This window comes from Amblyomma mixtum, chromosome 3 (genome assembly GCF_055824585.1).
Source record: "Amblyomma mixtum isolate Tamu chromosome 3, ASM5582458v1, whole genome shotgun sequence".
Taxonomy (NCBI): domain Eukaryota; kingdom Metazoa; phylum Arthropoda; class Arachnida; order Ixodida; family Ixodidae; genus Amblyomma; species Amblyomma mixtum.
Window position 1 is genome coordinate 111,080,190 of NC_143014.1, and position 19,941 is coordinate 111,100,130.

At 47.1% G+C, this 19,941-nt stretch overlaps 1 non-coding gene and 1 pseudogene across 2 annotated transcripts in view; one reads left to right on the top strand and one right to left on the bottom strand.

Annotated features, from left to right (window-relative positions):
* The window catches only part of LOC149351409 (synaptotagmin-15-like), a 254,495-nt pseudogene that overhangs the window by 173,933 nt on the left and 60,621 nt on the right, over positions 1-19,941 (bottom strand). The window lies entirely within an intron of this gene.
* TRNAC-GCA (transfer RNA cysteine (anticodon GCA)) lies at positions 2,584-2,655 on the top strand. Its single transcript has one exon. It is a non-coding gene; the product is annotated as a tRNA-Cys (tRNA).

A 19,941-nucleotide genomic window follows, 5' to 3' on the forward strand; every position in this document is an offset into this window, starting at 1 on the left:
GCCAGCGATATCAACGAAATGCCTTTCGCAAGTGCTGCATCACACTGATAGGAGTGTTTCTCCAATTGTCGCCGCCTTGCATGCGTATTTATGCAGATTCAGTTGAAAATTCACAGGCGAATATCTTACAAGACTGGCGGGCTATGAGCGTTCTCTGTAAGTTTGATAGTCAAGGAATATGACCGCCTCTAAGCTACCAGTACAAGCATTCACGGGAGCAGCAGTGACTAAAAGGCTCATTAATTGACTTCAGTCAATTAGACGATTGACGGCATCCATTATCCTGTCTGCGTCTGGCCCATAACATTCGTACAAAACGGCTTGCGTGCACTGCGCACCGTTTCTCTTTAAAAATCCTGAATGTCTAACTTTGAACACCCATGCGCGCTAAGTACTTGCAATGGTCACATGCATAGCGTGGAGGCCGTGAAGCTTTTGTAGAACGCCGGGAAAAGGGAAGAAAAACCACATACGCCAGCATAGCAGCGGTGTTTCAGAGCGCTTTTCGCACCTTTAGTTTTGTGCATCGCGATGGTAGTGTGTGACGCATATTGAATAAGCAGTAGTAGAGTACAATTTTTTTGCCATCGAATAATGGAAAGCTTCTAATTTTTTTCCCCAACGTGCAGGTATGCGTTCGTTCGGTAGAGGGTACAGTTTTCTTCAAACATTCGCTGCCGAAGGGTACAGTTTTCTTCAAACATTCGCTGCCGAAGGCTGCGCGGTCGCAAAAAAAAAATATCTATGGGAGGTACACGTGCACCCGTCATGCCTCGATATGGGTATCGGTGTCGACTACTGTATTCAAGATCGTGTTCGCATGTAACGGGAGAAAGGTTCGAATTTGCAAACGCCGTGTTAATAACTAAGCGGCAGTGGAAAATGAGGTGATGATCAAGGGGTTGGCTGATAACGAAACACGTGTATATCAGCTCCCTCTTCAACCGTGCGTTTTGCCAGTTAGAAGGGGTGAGCTGCTACTAAAGCCATAGGGGCGCTGCGAAAGTTGGCATGGAAGGCACGTTTATCCTGTTATGAAACGGGCACCTAACGGAAGCTTCTCTAAAGAAGAGCGCAACGAAATTGCATGCGAGGACTTGGTGCACATCCGGCTTATTCCTACACGACTCGCTTCAGCCTCTTACAAAACCACCTCGCCGCAGTGAACGAGATTACCGGGCCTTCTACCTTTTCTAAGGCTTCCTACCAAAGGGGACGTTCAAACTAATGCCTCTGAGCTCCGGTTTCCTCTTTATCGAGACTTTATTTTTAACTTGAGACTGCAGTCGTGTCGCAGGCGGCTCACAGCGCTTCCATTAGACATTTAAACACTAACAGTGCTTAACGCACTCTCATCTTTTTCTTTCTTTTCCAGAATTAGTCTTCGTACGTCACCGTTGACCTTTAGATACGAGTAGGCTCTGCTCGCATTGCCGGGGATTCGACTCGAAGCTGCGAAGTGCCTCTGAATCTTGCAAAGATCGCACCGACAACTCGGACTAACCGCCGAGGAGCCACGCGCCGGAAGGGAAGGCGCAAAAAGTCACAGAGCTAACGCAATTTGTCTTCGGGGAGCCCTCCATGAAAATGAGGCGTAGCCGAAGCGCGGCCGGGTTCGCTCCATCCGGTTAATCTTCCCCGTCTCGAGTGTTCGCCCAAGCCGCTCTTGAGCGAACGTCAGGTCCGCGCTTCCCTTTCGGCTTAACTGATGCCAGCCGACGGCCCACGTTTCGCGTGCACTACCTGCCGAGGTGGCTCTTTTGGGAGCTGCAAATCCTTGCGCGCTCCTCGGTTTGTGCGTTCGGAGCTGGACGGCGGATGGAGGCAGGCCGCGAGCGGGGAACAGTCCCTGGCCGGCAAAATGCTGGTGCTTCCAGCGTCTTCGTTTAAGGGCTTAGTTTGTTTCTTGATTTGTTTTGTTCAGGCTCTGAGCAAAGACGAAACGTAGGAGACTGCGGTCGGTGTTCTGTTGCGTCACATTCATCTGATGGGTCGATAAGAAAGAAACGTCAGACACCCGACCCTTCGAGGAGATTGCGTCTGTGTTGTCGCTCCTCTTAGTGACATTGTCTATTTTTTCTTTCTCAACCGTCATTTCTCCGCGCTGTATGTGTTACAGATTTTTTTTCAGCAAATTATGTTCATTCGCTAGGCTCGTATTCTTATTAGGACTTAACATCTAAGTGTCTTTTCTTCCTTTTCAACCGCCATTCCTTTGTGGATTATGGTCTTAAGACTTTCTCTTTTTGTAATCTGTATTCATTTGTTAGGTTCGCATTTGAATTAATATTTCAGTGCAACTTCTGTTTCTTTATTGTTGTGCTTTTAATTATGCAGCTTAGAAACAAACAACTAACTTACAGTCTCCCTCATCCCAATCACAGAGCCACCACCGCTTGCTTCACTTAGAAGTACAGCATCAAGTGCGTACCGGATCCGTGCGGGGATCTGATCAGCCAACTTGGTTAAATGTGTTGGATGACTTGGTTGAACTGAAAAAATTTTAACCTGCCGTGTCAGTGCAAGTGTTGCTGACAAATTTACTTCTTTGTACCCGTTGTGAAAATGCAATAAGGAAAAAAAGGGGATGTAGCTCAGTGGTAGAGCATTCGACTGCAGATCGAGAGGTCCCCGGTTCAAACCCGGGTGTCCCCTTTTTTTTTCCCGCTTTTTTTATTCGTTCAACTGGGCAAGTGGTATTTTACGCAAATGCAAAGCAAGATTTATCAACGGTTAGTTAATCGAAACAAAGCGATTGAGTTGATTCTTTTCGCTGGTTACTGGTTGCTCACTGATTTCTGACCGATCACTGAATACTATTACGGATTTTCTTTCATGCCTTCCCCTCACTCAAAATTTCATGCAATGCTCATTAAAGGTCAGCTCATACAACCACAGAAACATGAAATGACACAGCAAAATCTTTGAATAGCCAGAGGTAGAATTACGCAAAGTTTGTACAAAATGAAACGCGGTTAAAACACTGCGTGACCAGTCACGCTCCCTACAGTACAAAGGCGTAGAGCACCGTCGATGCGATGATTTCTTACTCGTAACATACTCCCAATCAGGAATAGCGGCCATATCAAGTCGTTAGCGAAGGCCAACCACGCCATCATTTAACAAAAGATTAATCCAGCGCGACGGAGAACACACAATGCAGTACTAGCCCAGACCAAAGTCCTGATTCAACGTATTTCTCCTACATTATGCTTCCTTCGCCCACCGTGGCACACATACAAGTGAGCTGTTTGCATGAGGAGACCTACGTCTTCTTTTCAATCTATAGACCGTGCAGGTGCCGAGAGCGAAAGTAGAAAGCAGACTGGCAAGGAAACAAAGGGCATCTTTTGAATGCTCGCATTTTTCCGCACCACCCCGGCACACGCGACCCGAATCGTCGAGCCATGAGATGACACGCCACGGCCACCACCATTTCCTGTTCATCGGGCGTCGCAACGGGTTCCGACAAGCGGCAGAGTGCTTTCCCTGTCTCCGGTCGCACCCAGCGTGGCTCGGCCGGACTGCGCGGAGAGATTGGGCCGCGCCCATTTCCTTCTTGTCGAGTCGCGGTCGGTCCCTGCGGGAGTTTGTTTTAGTCCTCAGGGAAAAATAGCGACCTGCTTCACGTTGGCCTCCAGGAGCAGGGCGGCGAGCCACTACGAAGAAGCTCTTCGAGCTCGGTGCCTGACTCTGAGGAGGCTCGGTCGCTTTGGTAATAATATGGCTTAATTCATTACGCCGTGCAGCTAGAGGGTTATATTTTTTTTCTTTTGCCTGAAAGACATTCAGTTAAGTCGCGTGGCAGAGAAACTTCACGCTCGATCCTTTTTTTTCTTTATTTCCTTGCTTTGGAAACTACCATTTCACGAAAAGAACAGACAAATCACAAGGCGAATACCACAAGACAATGTACGTATTGGAATGTCATACTCAGCCAGCGTCAGGCTGGCTTGGTCACATTAAAACTCCCGCAACGACAACAAGCCAGTAGGGAGGTTCCGCAACCGCTTTTTGTGTTTCGACAAACCAGTTCATAGTCTCTCTGAAATACATTCGGGCGGGGCGTGGATCCCTGTCACAGTGATAGCCAGCCATTCTGGAGCGCCATATACAGTGGAGACCCTTGAGCATAATTAAATCAAATGGAACTCCGTCCTCGTTATCAGTGCTTAAATATCGAAAGCCATGCTAATCTAGGGGAAACCCTTCTTCATTGTTCGTTGCAAAAGATCCCAAAAATAAACCCCTTGGGGAGTAGCTGTCGACAATGACATTTTATAACATTTCCATCATTAATCGTGCAAAATGGTGTCACGTTTGAAAAATACGCATTATTCAGAAGGCTTGCCGAAAGGCACCACGCGGTGGTTTCAGTTAATTGGGAAACGCTCTCAGACCCTGAAAAAAGAGAACCAAAAGCTTCCCTGTATAATATGATCATTTGGCAGTCTTGAAAGCAAAGCACCTGCGCACGCGATTTTTTTTTATTTCAACACTACCGGTAACCGCACAAGAAATAAAGTAAGGACCGCACACTCTTAAAGCCTCCTCACTGGTTCAGCCATTCTTCTCATACCTCATTACGCAATTCACAGCGTGAATACATTTACCGCTAAGGTATTGCCATCATCGCACCTCCAGGAGCCCTTAATGAAATTTGCAGTATCAATGCGGCGTTTACACCGCGAGGCTTGGCGGCAAACGGACCTGCCTCTTAATTTCTGTGTGTCTCACGTGTGTGAAATATGGGTTCATTACGCCTCAGAGGTTCGCGTGTCATTTTCATGCACTCCGCGGCTACCTGGATCTTGGCTGTGGGTCCACGGCAGCATTAATTTATTTACCCCTGCCACGTGTCCCTATCTGCGCAGCGCACAGTTCATTTTCTGATAAACATTGACAACCTACGCACAAACTGCATTGAGAGAAAAACCTTCAGAGCATAAACCGCATGCTCAGGCTGCAAGAGCATCCCGTGTTATGCTAAAACTGATATGTTTGCTCAGAATGTGCTGCAAAGGTAGGCAGATTTTGCGCCGTATTGCCGGGAAGTAAAATGCGCTTTATTGCGACGTTGGTAATAAAACATGACCTGTAGCACTTCGGGCGCTTAATTTTAGAATGGAAGTAAAAAGACACACGAAGCTGACGTTATTCACGGCATGTTTTCTAAAGGCCGGGACTGAGTGCGGCAGCGTAGGGGCAAAAGTACGGAGTAAAATTCACAACTGTGATTTGCAAACGTTTAGAAGTGACTGACAAGTCTCCCCATTGTGGTGCTGCGCAAAGCTTGTGTGACGAAAGACACTTGCTGTGGATTTGCCCGGCTACAGCCTACGTGAGGCGACGCTCTTAGGAAGGTAGGCCTGCGATGGGACGTTGCAGGCGACTATCGCAAGTGGGCACATGATAATCACTTTATCGAGAATTTTTTCCACTTTTTAAGTGAGACTTGTTTACACTCCTTCTAACTTTCTCGCCCTTTTTCATTATGCCTAATGCCCAACATCTCGAATACAATAGAAACAACGCCATGCGAGCCTCTTTTCTCTCCACAAAATTCCCGATACGCTACTATAAGGGGTGTTTAGGAGGGAAAGGAAAAACAGACCTGTATAACATGCGCAGCAGAAAAACCAATGTAATGTAATTGAATTAGGAGAGCCCTCAGGAAGCGTTTATGTCAGCGTCCCGGAAGAAACGCATGTGCTTTTGTCGCGAGGAGTAACACCACGCGTCGGTTAATTAAAGCCAAATACAAACTTGCAAAGCCTTACTGAGACCATTGTAGTAGCCAGCAGGGAAGTGCGCGGAGTACTATTGCAGAACTGCAACAGAACTGCATGTTTTGCGCGTCTGTCGGCTTTATTAATTTTTTTTTTAAGCGAAACCTCTACCTCACGACCAAATCTGCAAAACCCGTTTCACCACTGAAACCTCAAATAGAATTGGCCATGTGAGTTTAAATGAATAACATAAACATTGCCGCGACTGGGTTTCGATCCCGCGGTAGCGCAAAGGTATCCGCTTTCCACTTCGCAGAACTCTCTACGAGACCACTATGCTATCGCCGCAGCCTCTTGTATAACACACTCTGGCGCTGTGCATTGCACGTCGTCGTCTTCATCAACTAATACTACTATCGAAGTAATATCGTCGCCAGACGTGCAGACGACCAAGCAAAATCAAGAGCATGAGCCAACCATGCTAAACACATGCTTTCGCACGTCGCCTCGTTTTAGCTACGTTAAAACCCTACCACATTTTTATTGCATGTTTTGTGATGCAACCCCCAAATACTTTTTCCTGTCCCTTTGCATGACCCGTCATTGTCTTTACTTTGAAAACTGTTTTCAAATGTTCACTTATTGCTACACCGAACTCTTTACCTGGTGAAGTTTTCGCTACAGCGCGTTGTCGTTAAACTAACCTCCGTAACAACACTGATATTAGAAACACCCACAAAGCTGCTTAGGAAATAGAATTCGCAAATGACGCCATCACATTGCTTAAATGGACTCACTGTGGAGTCGCGGGCCGCTAATTACTTGAACTCGCTCAGTAAGATTAACTGGGGGGAAAAGATTGCTGTTAAGTTACACGCTTTATTCCCTCATACCTGCTTACTGTGAAATTTTACTTGTAATCTTGCTATGTTGTTCCTAACTAACAGCGCCAGAAAGGCGAGTTTCTGTTTCTTTTTTTTTTCTTCGGAAAGCACGCATTAGGCATAACATAAGAGCTGCAGCCGACGTCACAAAAGTTGTAAACGGCCATAAAAGTGACAATATAAGACTTGTAAAATTGCAGCAAGGTCAAACAAGAACGAACGTATATACCAGAAATCTAAAAAACAGTAAGAGACCAAACTTTGAAAGGAAAACAACACTCGAAAGACGTAAACCAATCAACCTTAACGAGAATACGATGCATAAACTGATACAATTTCCTATTGCGTACCAGCCAGAACCGACGTACCGTCTCTACCGTACTAGCATATGCTATCGCCGCAGCCGATCCCGCCTCGTGATAAACTGCAACACACTTGCTGTTGTTGTTGTTGTTGTCCTCTAGATAATGGCGCGTACCCACTGCGGGGGATTGGCCAAGACACAGGCGGCAACTGTCTCGCTGTGCATTGCACATCATTGTCTTCTTCAACTAATACTAACACCGAACTAATATACACACTCGCGCTGTGCATACTGCACATCGTCGTCTCCATCAACTAATACTACTGTGACGGACTAGAAGACGTCGAAGCGGGCAGTGGCATGGGCAGGAGCGCTCGTGCTAGGCTCGCAGACATTAAATCTTATCATCGCCATCGGTCATGCAGTCCTTTCTTCATCGCTTGCCGTCACGTAACATTTGGTGTAAGGTGCGGGGTACCTTCTTCATCCCGGTCCCGGAGCTTTGGAGCCTGCTGTACGCCGAGGTCTTCTGTGGAGAGCTCACGGCTTCGCACCTTCCGGCGCTTCCCCCGCCTGCCAGGTATGCCCCGACGCCGCCGCTCTCCACCGCCCCGCCCCAAGCCCCGACCAGAAGACACGGCGACACAACGACCACCGCAACTGCCCTATGACCCCACTCACCGCCCACATGAGAACCCACATGAGAACCAAGAAGACCCTACGACCCCACTGAACCGAGACCGCCGCCACTGACCAGAGAACCCATTGACCACCGACACTCACACGAGAAACAAGTACCCCAGCCCCTGCCGTTGGGTGTGTCCACGGGCCTCGACGCTGACTTCCAGAAACCGGTGGCTCCTCAGTCTTCGTGGACCTGGCTTCACCCGCTCATCATCTCTTTCATCGTGACGGCAAGCCCTTCATCTTCTCTTTCTGTTCATATGTTCTGCCACGCCCATCGTCACGTCCTGCTTGTCATCGTCTGTGGCATTCTTCTAGTTCGCGCGATCGGGACGATCGCTTCGTGGCCTCGAGTCATGTGACGGACTAGAAGACGACGAAGCGGGCAGTGGCATGGGCAGGAGCGCTCGTGCTAGGCTCGCAGACATTAAATCTTATCATCGCCATAGGTCATGCAGTCCTTTCTTCATCGCTTGCCGTCACGTAACACTACTATCGAACTAATATCGCCGTCAGACATGCCTACGACCCAGCAAAGCAAAACCAAGTCAACCAGGCTAAACATGCTTTTGCACGTCAACTCGGTTTAACAACGTTGAAACCCCACCACTTTTTTTCCCTCGTCACCTTATAGTCCCTCATTTTTAATTTTAATTTCGTGCCTTTTGCATTTGTTGGTTCCTGTTTATCAGCGCTGGGTCAGTGTCTTGTCCTAGTCTTTTTAGCGCTGTTATTTGTTTCCAATAGCAGCGACTGACTGGCCCATGCGGCCGCACTTGTCTATTCTTGCACATATTTCCTCCCACAGCTCTTATCTCTGAAGAACTATGTTGTGCGAAGGAGCCAATAATGAGTTCCATTTTACTGTCTGTACCGGAGAAAGCCTGTGTGTTTGACCGGCGTGCCAGAAAAGGTGAATCTAGGAAATCGACCGGCTCGTAATTCTGGTCTGTGAACCGTCCGTAACATGACGCAACGCCACCGAGGGCCGAGCAACGCCAACGCCACGCCACGAGGGACGTGCAGTGCTGATCGCTACCGCGTATATAGTATGACGTGATGAAGAGTTTTCGGTCCGAAACTGCAATTAAGCCTGCTTTGAGGATACAAAAATGAAACGGTGAGAAGCAATCGCTTCAGGATCGACGCTTCAGTTGCTACTAAATGAAAAGACTTTAACAACTCATCTGCTGGGAAAAATCAGAGCGGGGATTGTGAAGTTCGATGCCCCCCTTTCAGGGCTATCAACTGTCGTTAAATGAACGACGAAGATAAACCTGGGCGTATTCGTGAAGTTCCGGACGTGCACGTGAACAGCAGCACCACATGAGATGTGTGCGATCAGACCTAATATTCCGGTAGGGCTGAAGCTGCCTTGGCAGAAAATGTCAGAAAAGGCCAAACTTCGCTGAGAATTAATAACTGCCGCATGAGAGACGGTTGACTCGGTTTGAAATTCTTCGCCAGACTCTGAGACACGCGCACCTTCTTAGTTCAAAAGACGTCAATAAACAGCAAAGAAAATGCCATTGACCCCTATATTTTCATGTGATCCATATTAAAATAACTTGACGCTTTTCCACTAAGGTCACATACTCATTAATTCTGCGAGCTTTGCTTAGACTCCACATCTGCTAAACGGAATAAGACTTTGCCCTTCGATTTTTTATCTCTCCGACGAGTCAAGTGCATTGGCCCCGCCAGTTCTGTCTAGCTTCCATTAACACCAGCAAATTTTCCTTCTGCTTCAGTTTTACTTCAGGCTTTTTAGATTATACCATGATGTCATCACATTATATCTGAGAGAATCATATCACAAACGAAACCGTATTAATGTTTGATGCATTAATTCGCAGACTTCAGAATTTAATTTGCGCAGTTAACAAGATATAAAATAGCTAACTACATGAAGCAATGACCGTAGTTATTTACAGAGAAGCAACTGGCAGTGGAAGGGCTGTATGAAACTACAAAAACGACTGCCAGTTCAAGTGCAGCTCTTTAGGTTTGCACATGTTCGCAGCACCTGATTAGTAGGGAACTTTCCGGTATATCAGCTCTACCACGTGAATGAGAACGCCAGAACTATGATCTTAATATAAATAAGCTGCAGCTAGTCTGAAGCGCCGGATGCCTAAGCAATCGTATATTCTGCCAGGCTACAGAGCACATTTACTGAGGTCGGCTCGCTAGGCAGAGCTTTTCCATTAGAGCTGAAGCGCTCAGGCGTAGCCGTAATGGCGATGTTCATGAGAAACCCCAACTTGGGCCATTGTTTCTGCAAGACCGGCATGAGAGTATGAGGCCGCAAAGGCGGCGCAGTCAACGACGCAGAAAACGTCGAACCATCGGAGGTCACAGCCAGGCGATGTGGTCTTGCGAAAGGGCTGATTTGCCTCGTTTCTTGAAAAGTTGGTATTTTAACTCCCGCCGACGGACTTCGCGCTTACCTCGGGAAAGCGAAAAAGGTGCCTTTTGGAAGAAAAAGAAACAGATACGGGACCTCTAGATTAAAGTAGCACGAATAAAGAGACGAGCTTACACTCTACCTGCACTACACATATACTCACGTCCTGCAGCAAAAAAAAAATAAAAAATTAAGCCTACCGAAGGGTTTTGTTCATGGTTAAACTGCGCGAAGGAAACAAGGACAGAGACAGAAACACACGTACACACTGAGCGAAGGGTTTTACTTTTGTTTTATCGATTAATATTGCAACGATGATAACTAGGAGTGCCGCGAAACAACGGTGCTATACAAATTCCACACGCCGCTGCATCGTAGCGTGCTGTTAACGGCGCGGGGCGCTAACGGTGTTTGAAAACGGTGCTCCCGGACAGTTTCAGATCATTATGCCAGCCATCACAGCAGGCGTGCGTGACCTGTGCCTTTCACTGCTCGAATGCGGTGCTGCTACGTTAACTGCGCCCGTGGTGCGCATGCCCACTAACTTGTCTTTACAAACTCGGCCAGGCGTCATTACCCACTCGCGTTATTTGCGCCTGTGCACGGAAGAGGGGTGGGGGATTTACTTCGCTCGGGCATTAAGTACAGCACCTGACTTACAAAGTCCCTACAGCTAGGAATTAAGCATCGCCTTGTAGTTCACTGCCTCCTCTAGACTACGACTCGATATCGTGCGGTTTCTGGCGTCGACAAAGACATTGAGAACGTTTCAACAATACTACTAGTATAAAATAGTTCCCTTTCAAGCCCAGCAGTAACAACGGTTGTAAAGCGAAGGGCTTCTCTGCAACTGTCAGCCGATTACGGAGTTAAAGCGGTGTCGGATGCACATATCTGGAAAATAAGTTTCCGGCTGGCTTCTTCAAAGCCGCAGCAAACGCATGTGATGTAAGAAAGTAGCAGGTGCTCAAACAGAAAGCATTGCTCTGCTTTTGTACCTGAAAGTTTTTTTCCTTTTGGCAATGCAATGCTCTTCGGAGTTTATCTGCGAGACGCTGAAGCGCATGCATCAACAAGAGCCATACCTTCCTGTGCTGGAAAATATTCAAAATAAGCCACAAGACCTAGCACCCCTCACCGGATACCGTGGCAGTGAGAAAATGGCAGTCATGATGACGACAATACCATGTGTCGCCGGTAGGTAGCGAATTCTGAGCACCGGCAAAGAGTGAACCATACGTGGACGGCGTTCAATACGCGACTTCAACTGAAAACGAGACTATTCATAGCAGTAATACGTCTCAGCATGTCATGGTTGATGTTATATGCACGGCTTCAATACAGACGGTCAAGATTTCGATCGCGGCAGTTCTCCTCAGAAGTGCCAGCCCGCATATTGTTCGATCTCCAGCACCCAAACCTCGGCGTAATACTCTTTCTACGCTTCCAGCTGTCTATTCATACCCTCGTCAGCAGTGAGCGGCTCGTGTGTGGACGTAAGACAAATATTTTCAGAGTATAGGCGTTGCGAAGACTGTGATAACTTCTGGCGCCATATCGCTTCGAAATCTCTATTCAGCGTTCAAAACCAGCTGTTTCATTCAGATCGCCGCTGTGAAGTGGACGAGACACTATTTAAGTTTCATTGTTATTAAACTCCAACTTCGGGAACTAAAATCCATAAAAATGTAAGACACGCACAGAGCGGCAAGGGACGAGAACGCGTGGCTTCTACCACGCAGCGGATGTACTTGCGACTACTGGAAGCTGCAGAACAGCGACAACATACATTTTAAAAGAAACAAACAAACAATAAAATTATCAGCATCGCGCACGTTGTAAGCCTAAACGGCGGGCGACAGCCACGCGGCGCGAGCCACAGCTGCATTTTCGGCACCGCGCCATGCGCGCTTATCGTCTTGCGACACACGGCGGCGCGCGGCTTCACTAGTGGCCTCTTCCTTCCTACGCCATTTCATCCACGAGTTGCACGGCCATCGCGGGCTGGAAAGAGGTTCAACGCAAGCTGCGGTTTCCTCGCTCGGATGAGAAAACATTGGCTTTCTTCCGACGAGATGCCGATGGAAAGTTGAGCGCCCCCTCTCTTCGGAGAGCACAATGGCGAGGGAACACATGCCCCTTAGACATTTTCGCTCATGAAAGAGCTCTGCTGCATCTGATGAGGCGCATTCTCGTTGTTTGCCGAAGCGCGTGGGCCAGCTCATCGCGCTTTTAAGCTCCGCACCGGAGGAGGCGGAGACGCCGACTTGTATATCTTTCCGCACAATTGTAGCGTAATGAACTTGGAGGTACGCGACGTCAAGGCTCAAAACACCTTGAAACCGAAGAGAACCCTGGCTTGGAAAGTATTGCACCGCAGTCTATTGGTTGTGAAGGGTTTTGTTTTGACGTTACAGTTAGAAGCTACACCAAATCCGGGTTTACAAAAACTTTTCGAAAGGGCACTTTTTATTTTTATGAAGATGCTAGAATACATCAAACGACAACAGAAAAGACGGGCAGAGTTCAACGGGCACTGATGGGTTCCTCCTAGTCACATGCGGATAAGATCTGTGCCGTTTGGTACTAAAAAGTAAACGATGTACGAACAGCATTCGAAAGGCCTTCGTGCCGTATAACGAAAGGCGAGGGATTACTTTTGCGTGCCCAACAATGTTTTGAAGGAAATGAAATTGTACAAATTTATGTCTGGAGACGAAGCGCCTGCTCGGCTGTGTGAGCCCGGGCTCGCAAAACACCTGTGATAAATTAAGCGCAACCTTACTGCAGCAACTAGAGTCGTTTCACTAACAACGCTTCACCGTTGGGAGGCATTTACTTAGAATGAACACAGCTTGTCCAACGCTATACGCCAGGGAACCGCACTGCGGCAGTCAACATTGCGGCCAAGTCCGGCCTGCGTAGCTACCTCCAATAAGGGACAAATGCGCATAACAAGCTGTCTAAACGATGCAATGTAAAACAGAGTCAAGAATTTGATTTTTAGGATTATACCAATTATATTACCGATTGCTACCGCGAAAAAGGTGCATATATAAAATTAGCTTTTTACTATAGATATTGTACTTGGCATTGTGCCAAGTACAATACCTATACGATGCCGAAATGTCCGTATACATAGCGGTGAAGCCTCAAACTTAACGAAGATATTGTTCTTTTCACGTAACCCTGCATTGGCATGGAAGCAATATTATTTTTACTTTATATTTTGTCTGTCACAGTCCGTCATAATATGCTGCGTTATAACGAATTTCTCATTCTTGGTACCATGCACAAAAGCAAACCAACGACAATTGGTTGCCGTTAGTTCTACGCCGGCCGGAAAGCAACATCTAATTGAATTCTCTCGGAAGTACAAATTGGATATAGTGGGAAAAGTGCGTTGACGTAGGTGGCCACCTCACAGGCGATCGAATTAGCTCGAATCAGTTTAGCGTAAATTTGCTGTTCTTATAAAAAGCAACAGGTAGAGCCCGCGGGAAAGTTGATACAGCGAGTATTTCATAGTATTACCCACTAAAGTCAAAGTAATTGCGTTTCGTTTCAGTAATATCATTACAACAATATTTTTACAAGCCGTGCATAAAAAAAAACATTACCTTTTAACCCCCCTCTCGCCTTCGCACGTCGATCATAGTAACGACCAAGCCAACAAACACCGAGACGCTCACGATGATATAGTCCTCACCCGAGTAACGAACCAAAAGAAAAAAAAAACGCTCATATAGCCTGCAGCTGGACAAGTGACGCCAATGTTTTCGTTAAACAAAATTGGACTACAGGCACAACTAGGAAGTGGTTGTAAAGAAGAGCAGTCAGGGTAAACTAGCCACAGAATAGATGGCGAATAAAGGGCTATTGATCGCGAGAAAGAAAGGGAAAGACGCACACGTTATCGTGGAAGCGCACACTTCGACTTCATTTGTCTCCGCCCTCCTGTTCAAGGCTATCTCGAGAAAACAGAAGCGCGACTTTTGCTATACATGTTCCGCTACTAATGGTTCCAGCTGCCGTCACCGCGCTCTCTCCCGAGAGCATGAACAACTTGGCAGCGCAAAAATAAATAAGTAAATAAGAACAAAGCACCGAAAAAAATGCAAGACAGCATTATGCGCACAGATATTTACGGTCTTGTAGTCTGCAGATTCACGGCTTTCACCACGTGAACTAAATGTCATTAACAGAGAAAATGCGCTCGACAGATTTAGTACTCATTTGTTAGGGTACCTGTCCAGCAGGAGTAAACTTCGACTTTCTGATTGTGTGAGCCGCTGGATACAATGAAGGAGACGCGTCTATGATAGAAAACGAGCTAATATATTTTTTTAAAACGCACAACTATTGAACTTTGATGAAGAAATCATTTTGCTGTACATTAGAGCGAAACTCGGACCTGAATGCCAGAGGAAGCTTTCTGTTGTTGGATGGTGCTGCAAATTTGTTAATGCCGTTGAACAATTCCATAATATTGGAGAAACCTGAAAGCTAGTTGAGGCTGTATGATTAATTAGAATAAGGCGCAACAGCGAGAATATATAGAACGAAACGTTTGTGATCATTGTCTCGTCCTATATGTGGTCTCTGTTGCGCCTTTCTATAATTAATCATCCGAATAACTGTCCGCTCGAGCATGCCCAGAAGAGCAATTGAGGAGTACCTCTCATACCGTTTTAATCATGATGTATTACGCCAAACGAAGCTTTTAGCCGCACATCTTGCAACGTGAACGTCAAAGGCGTGTGAAGTTTAAAAAGATTCAGAACAAGCGCGGGTTAAGAGCAATAATGCTCAGTCTAAACTGTCATGGTGACAGGCTTGCTGCCACGCAGCGATACACGCTTGCTGTGCCCTGGAAACAGCCGTATCGACATTGCTCGTAGTTTGAATGTGAATAAGTGTCTTGAAAAATGAGGTACGTTTAACGGGATTTACGGTTCAGTTTTTATATGGTTTGACAGCCACGAACCGCATGCTATGCTTTACCATCCCGAAATGTTCTATTTTTTTTATTTTGTACTTCCTTTCTCCGCCTCGCATGTTTGAGCGACGGCATCAAACGACGCGGACGTGGCAGCAGTGGCGCGGTTCTCACGTGCCTTAAAGGGCAACTGCACCACTTTTTGAGAATTCTGCAATATTCGAGGATTCAATTAATATAGGCTGTAGGCAAAGCGTGCCAAGTGTTTTTGCGCTATCATTTGAAATAGTGATGTAATTAACGATTGAATTTTAGGCTTTTTTCTCAAGGCTGTGGCTAGAGTTCCGTCCAGACGGAACTACAATTTGCGCTAGAGTTCCGTCTAGACGGAACTACAATTTGCGCTAAAGTTCCGTCCAGACGGAACTGCATGTAGCGATGGGGTTCCGTCCAGACGGAACTGTATCTGACACCATACAGTTCCGTCCAGCATTATCTGCCACAAGAGTTATGTAAAGACGGAATTAAAGCTGGCGATAGGGATTGGGAAACCAGTTTGCTTCCAGACTTTTGCATGTTTATTTTAAAAAGTGGCAATCCTGTTCCGCCTAATGTGTGACAGGATATTCTGCTGCATCATTTTATTTTCCAAGCAGACAGTGAGAAATAGAACGAGTTTTGGCTTTGGTTTGTTGGTGCGTTTGCATAACGCTTGTTGACCGTTTGTGTACGTCTTAGTCTTTTTCGCGCTACGTCATCTTGCAGCACAAACAGCGACACGGCTTCACATCACTTCGCGAAGAGTTTCTGCACTCTGCTTCTAACAGTGTCATTTTCCCGATCCTGCATGCGTGCACGGAAGTTATACCTTCGAGGATGTAACTGAACGCAGCACGCGGACAGATATTTTGGTGCCGTATACATGCGTAGAGAGAACATCTGGGTACAGCTTTGTCAACTGGTTACTACAGAGGCAAAGAAATGCTTTGTGTGGGTAGAAATCACTCATTTTGTATAGTATGGACAGTACGGACAATAGACAGTTTTAGTTTTACGTACGTAGAACCTTCACGCACGTAAACGTGAGCAGTCTACGTAGCGTGCGCTCGTGTAGCTTCGTACAGTTTTAGCTACGCGTACAGGACGCAAACTGTGCAGATCTGCCATAGAGCCTAAAAAATGCGCTAGCATCTTGTGCCGCGCCATCTAGTACAGATAAAGAAAACTAATTTTGTTTAGTCTAGCTGCTTGGAGCGGAGCCAGGCCAAGCGACAGTGCGGACGCTAAATACTTTGCCCCTTTCTTCTGAGAAACATTGAGCGATTTCAGTCCACCGAACTGTATGTTGCATGTTATCTTCAAAGGGATTGCATTCCTTTACGTCCCGCGGCATATTTAAATCATTGCTTTTCGAGAAGCGAAGGCGCGCTGGTGTCCCACTCATGTTGCCGACGTGTGCGTATTGATTGTAAAACATTTTATTCGCCGGGAAGAGCTTGGCAAGAGGCCGCGTTAAGTGGTCGAGAGTACATAGCCCTCGACGACTTTGTCAGCCCACTCCATTGCCAAAACTTGCCTTCTGGGGTCAGAGCTAGCCAGCACGGTCTCCCACCGCTCGAGAGAAGGAGCTGTAACTAGATCACCCGGAGGTGGCTCTATTTTGCAGTCCCACAGGATGTGATCGTAGGTAGCACGTTGGCCACAGTGTTTGCAGTTTGGGTTGTAAAGATCTGGATAAATGTGCGCGAGGAGTGATGGGGTGCGTATCGATCTCGTCTGTAGACGACGCCACGTAACCTCTTGTTCTTTAGTAAGCCTTTTGTCTGGAGGGGGGAAAATTCTCCTCTCTAATTTAAAATGATTGGTGAGATCATGATATGTGATCATTGAGTCCTTCGTGAAATTCAGGGAGCCAGACTCATCCACTGCCCGGTCGACGAAACCTCGGGCTTTATTGTGGGCTGCCTCGTTCCCCGGATTCCCCGAATGGGCTGGGACCCATATCAATTCGGAATAATTTGGTGAGAATTTGGTTGCGTTAAGGATTCTAAGGGAGGTGTTTGTAATTCGCCCTTTAGCGAAATTATTGATACCCATTTTGGAATCGCTGAGGATGATGCTCCCTTGGGTATGTGCTAGGGCGAGGGCTATAGCCGCCTCTTCTGCCGTTTCAGAGGATTTCGTTTTGATTGTCGCCGAGACGATGTGGTCACCATTCTCGTTCACAACCACAATTGCAAAGGCATTGGTATTTTTGTATTCTGCCGCATCTACATAAAGTGTTGCAGCGCACTGTATGTATTTCTTATGTAAGGCTTTGGCTCGTGCTTGTCTTCTACCCTCATGGTGTAAGGGGTGCATGTTTTTGGGGAGTGGTTTGATTAGTAGGGCCGTCCTATAGTCGCGGGGTAAGTCTACTTTAGCATCGTTATTCGTAGGTTGAAAGTTAAATCCGAGCCTGGTAAGAATATTCCTGCCAGTTCTGGAATTGGCTAATCGCGCTGTTTGAGCCATTAAATGGGCTTCTTTCAGTTCATTGTAGGTGTTATGTATTCCTAACCTCATAAGCCTTTCGGTTGAGGCATTTAGTGGGAGTCCTAACGCAGCCTTATAGGCCTGCCGTATCATGCTATCTAATTTGTCCTTTTCTGCTTTCGAAAATTTGAGATAAGGGGTGGCATAGAGTATCCTGCTTAGCGCAAAGGCCTGCACTAGGCGGCATAAATCTCTTTCCCTCACCCCTTGTCTGCGGTTAGCTATGCGGCGGATTAATCGCGCCGTCGCTTCTACCGTGCGTTTTAGCTTAGTGAGTGTGTCAGTATTCTTTCCATTTGTTTGTAAATACAACCCCAGTATTCTCATGGTCTGTACCTCTTTGACAGATCGTCCATTAACATAGACGTTTATTTGCGGGGGGGATGTCGTGGTACGCCTACCTCTTTGTTTACGACGGATCACGAAGACTTCAGATTTTTGCTCAGAACAAGTGAGGCCGGATTCCCATGCGCATGCCTCAATGATGTCCACTGCTGCTTGGAGTGTGTCTTCTATGTAGCCTTCGCATCCTTTGGTTACCCAAAGTGTGATGTCATCTGCATAGAACGTGTGATGTAGGTCTGGTATTTGTGCCAGTTTGGGGGGAATTTTGATGAGGGAGAGGTTAAAAAGGGAAGGGGACAGGACGGAGCCCTGTGGCGTTCATTTACTTCCTAGTGTGATTGGGGCAGACTCTATTGTTCCGACCGTTATCACTGCTGTTCTGTTAGTGAGGAAGGATCGGATGTAGTTGTACGTCCTTTCTCCGGGGTACGTGTGCGTATGGAGTCAAAACGTGCACCGTTTTGCTTTTCCCGCTGACTGTGCCGAGGGTCTCGCGATATCCCGCGAGGTTTTGAGCTTCGCGCGCTCTCGCGAGACCGTCGGCACACTCGTTGCTATGACGACCACAGACGCTTCTCCGTCAGGCTTAGGAGCTGCTGAAACGGATTTCTATGTGGTAAACAAAAGCTAGTTCTGACCTAAAACTTCATGCGAGAGCAAGAATGGACCAACTGAAGGCAAATACAGCAGTTTACAGCACGATACCACGTCGAGGGATTAGCGACGAAGCTGTTATCGTTGCGAAGCGGGCCGGCAGGGCGCCGCCATCTTGCCAACGCCACGGACGCAAGCAACGTGAAGACCGGCACGCAAAGATCCGAATCTCACGTACTTACGTCCGTGTGACCCACGCAGACACTTCACGTTCTTCGCATGCGCACTGGTGACTCGTAAGCGCTCTACTTACGTGAAGCTTCTACGTACGTGAAACTAAAAATTTCTATTATATGGACGGAACTCTAGCTGCAGTAAATATTCCGTCTGGACGGAACTGCTGCAGCAGCAAATGTTCCGTCTGGACGGAACGCTAGACACTCCGTTTTCTCAAAGCACCGGAGAAATTCGAGAAAGTTTGGTGTGACGTCACGGAAGGCAAGATTTCAAATTACCGCTGTCGTCAACCATACCCTTCCGTGCCTCGTTTGACAAACAACTCTTGGCGGGCTTTGGCTTCAGTGTCATTGTTTTTTTTTCCGTGAAAGCAAGCTTTTACGCGTTGGAAATGCAGCGCACCTTCCATGGCGTCACCATGCCCCCCCCCCCTCTCCCCACTTGGCTCTGTGTGCTGCGGAGAAGGTTGAAGGGCATCGCGATTTTAATCGGCGGTTGCGTCATCATTTCAGATGCTAGCCCAAAAGGACTTCGCATGTTTTACCTGCAAGTTTCATACATTCAACCCGTTTAAGCTCGTTGATTTCTGAAACCTATGCAGCTGCCCTTTAAGTACTGGCGACATACTGTGGTTATTAACTGCGTTTTCCTTAAAGGTGCCCTGAGACATTAAAAAAAAATACAGATGCGGTATGCCTTCTATGTTGAAGGACACTCCTTCATAATTGTCCTCTGACGTTAATTTTTCGAAGCCTTTTTTTTTTTTTAAGAAGCGCACTGATTTTTACTCTTCAGCTCTTTGCATCTTTCATTCCGCTCTCGTGATTCCTAGTACGCTCAAAGCTAGGCATCTCTCCAACGGCCCCACCCAGTGCAACGCCATAGCCAGTAGTGCAATAGCCATTCCGAATCCCATACACATATAGACCAGATTCTTTTACCCTCACACGCAGGCTGCTGGCGCGCCCTTACTCTCGACACCAGTCGCCATCTATCGGCGCGCGCGGACCGATGGACTGCGGGTCGCGCCGGCGCCGCGCGTAGAATGCATGTTTACGTGTTCGCTTCTGTCGTTGTAGTGCTTCATCATAACGTATGAGCGTGTGTGCTGTGCATCACTACTCACATTTTCCCTCTACCAGACAGTACTGCGGTTATCTTGCGCGCAGTTAGTCGTTAATGTGACATCTCCGAGTTTTTTTCCGTTCATTTGGATGTGAGTAAGTGCGGCGAGGCAGTGCGCGTCTGTCTCTTTGTTTGGGCCCATCATGATGATATTGATG